Below are 3,432 nucleotides of genomic sequence, written 5' to 3'. Positions count from 1 at the left end.
AGGAATTAGAAGAGCCACAGCAATACCCAGGTATACATTTAACTAAAGAGTTAAAAGACTTGTATACTAAAAACTATAAAACACCAATGAAAGAAATTGAGGCAAACACCAATAAGCAGAAAGATGTTCACAGATTAGAAGAATTAATATTTTTAAAATGTCCACACCACTCAAAGAAATCTATAACTTCAATAAAATCCCTATTAAAATTCTAATGCCATTTTTCACAAAAATAGAAAAAAAAATTCTTAAATGTGTATGGAACTACAAAAGACCAGGAAAAGCTGAAACAATCCTGAGTAAAAAGAATGACGCTAGAGGCATCATAGTACCAGACTTCAAAATATATTATAAAGCAATTGTGGTCAAAACAGCATGGTACTGGCATGAAAACAGACTCATCAACCAATGAGACAGGTAGAAAGCCCAGAAATAAACCCACCTCCTTATGGTCAATTGATTTTTGGAAAAGGTGCCAGACAAGGAGAAAAGAAAAGTCTATTCAGTAAATGGCATTGGGAAATCTGATTATCCACATGCAAAAGAATGAAATTAAACCTTTACCTTACACCAAGCACAAAAATCAACTCAAAATGCACTGAAGACTCAAATGTAAGACCTGAAACTATAAAACTACTAGAAAAAAACATGGGAAAAAACTCCATAACATTGGTCTGGGCAAAGATTTTTTTTACATGACCTCGAAAGCTCAGGCAACAAAACCAAAAATAGACAAATGAGATTGCATCAAACTAAAAAGCTTCTGCACAGCCAAAGAAACAATCTGCAGAGTTTTGGGACAGCCTACACAGAGTGAGAAAAAGTACATGGAAACCATACATTTGATAAGGGGTTAATATTCAAAATATATAATGAACTCAAACAACTCAATGCAGGAAAACAAATAATCCATGGGCAAAAGATTTGAGCAGATACCTCTCAAAAAAAGACATACAAATGGCCAACAGGTTTACAAGAAAATGCTCAGCATTACCACTCATTAGGAAAATGCACATTAAAACCACAAGGAGATATCACCACACACCTGTTAGAATGGCTTTTATCAAAAAGATGAAACAAGCACTGGTGAAAATGTAGAGAAAAGAGAACATTTGTACACTGCTGATGTAAATGTAAGTTGGTACAGCCATTATGGAAAAAAGTATGAAAGTTCCTCAAAAAACTAAAAATAAAACTGCCATATAATCCAGCAATCCCACTCCTGGGAATATGTCCAAAGGAATTGAAATCAATATGTCAAAGGGATATCTGCATTCTCTTGTTTGTTACAGAATTATTTACAATACCCAAGATAGGAAATCAATCTAAGTGTCCATCCATAGATGAATGGATAAAGAAAATGCATATATGCACAACAGAATAATGCGATTCAGCCTTTAAAAAGAATGGAATTTTGTCATTTGGGACAACGTGGATGCATCTAAAGAACATTATGCTAAGTGAAATAAGCCAAGCACAGAAAGATAAATACCACATGATCTCACTTATCTGTGAAATCTTAAGAATGTTGAATTCATAAAAGTAAAAAATAGAAAGATGGTTACCAGATACTGGAGTCAGGGGAGTGAGAGAATGGGGAGTCACTACTGGTCAAAGGGTAGGATGTTTCAGCTAGGCGGCAGGAACAAGATTTGAGATCTATTGGACACCAGGGTGGCTATAGTCAATAATAATATGTCGTATATTTCAAAATAACTAAGAAAGTAAATTTCAAATGTATTACCACAAAAAAGTCAAATAATTGAGGTGGTGAATATGTTAATTAGCTTGACTTAATCACTCCACATGTACGTGTATACATTACATTGTACTCCATACATGTAATACAATTATGATTTGTCAATTAAAAATAATATAAGTAAAAGTAAATTTTTAAAAAGACACATTACACTAGCCGGGCGTGGTGGCAGGCACCTGTATCCCCAGTTGCTTGGGAGGCTGAGGCAGGAGAATCACGCGAACCCAGGAGGCGGAGGTTGCAGTGAAGCAAGATGGTGCTACTGCACTCCAGCCTAGCCAAAGAGTAAGACTCCGTCACAAAACAAAACAAAAAACAAACAAACAAACAAACAAACTCACATTACTTACAGAGGAACAAAGAAAAGGATGGCAGCAGATTTCTCACCAGAAACAATGCAAGAAGAAACTGTCTTTTTTTGCAGATGAAATGACTACCTATTTAAAAAAAAAAAAAAAAAAAAAAAAAAATTTACAAAAAAAAGCCCCTAGAACTAAATTTAGCAAGATCATCGAATACAAAATCAATACACAAAAGTCAACTGTATGTCCATATACTAGCTACAAAGATTCAGACATTGAAATTAAAAACAAACATTTACAACAGCATCAAAAATATGAAATACTTAGGGGGATAAATCTGACAAAAGATGTGCAAAACTCATAAACTAGAAACTACAAAGCATTTCTGAGAGAAATTAAAGAAAACCTAATTAAGTGCAGAAATATTCTGCGCTCACGAACTAGAAGACTAGAAGGCTTAAGATGTCAGTTTTTCCCGAAATGATCTATAGATTCAATGCAATCTCAGTCAAAATCTACCAGGCTTTTTTTTTGTAGATACTGACAAGCTATTTCTAAAACTTACATGGAAATGTAAAAGGACCAAAGATACCCTCTCCCTCCCAATTTTTGTTGTTGTTGTTGTTCTTTGAGACAGGGTTTTGCTATGTTGCTCAAGATGTCCTTGAACTTCCTGGGCTTAAGTGATCCTCCTGCCTCAGCCTCCCAAGTACCTGGAACTACAGACATGTACTACCATGCCCGGCTATACCCCCGCCAAGAAAAAAATTGTAAAGAAATTTAAAACTACAGTAATCATAACAGTGTATAACTAGCATCCAGATAGGCAAATAGACCAATGGAACAGAGTAAAGTCCAGAAGTAAATCCACACATATATGGTCAATTAATTTTTTTTTTACAAAAGTGCAAAAGCTATTCAGTGGAGACAGCATATTATTTTCAACGTGTTGTACTAGAACAATTGAATACCCACATGCCAAAACTCCAACTTTGTTCCATACATTGCACCAATACAAAAAAATTAGGATCATAGACCTAAATGTAACTAAAACCATAACACTTTTAAAAGAAATCTTTATAACCTTGGGATTAGGTCAAAACATCTTAGTTATGACACCAAAAACATGAACAATAAAAGATAAATTGGACTTCATCAAAATGAAAAAAATTTTTTAGAGGCATTTTTAAGAGAATGAAAAAACAGACTACAGATTGGGAGAAAATGTTTACAAATCACAAGTCCCGATAAAATATTTGTATCTAGAATATATAAATATAATATATATATAATTTATATAAATTTATACATAAATATACAAATTCTTTTTTTTTTTTTTTTTTTTTTTTTTTTGAAAAAAAAATTTTTTTT

Source organism: Rhinopithecus bieti, unplaced genomic scaffold, assembly GCF_001698545.2.
Source record: "Rhinopithecus bieti isolate Rb0 unplaced genomic scaffold, ASM169854v2 scaffold_5626, whole genome shotgun sequence".
Classification (NCBI taxonomy): domain Eukaryota; kingdom Metazoa; phylum Chordata; class Mammalia; order Primates; family Cercopithecidae; genus Rhinopithecus; species Rhinopithecus bieti.
The sequence above is the reverse complement of the archived record's forward strand: the minus strand, read 5'-3'. Positions refer to the sequence as shown.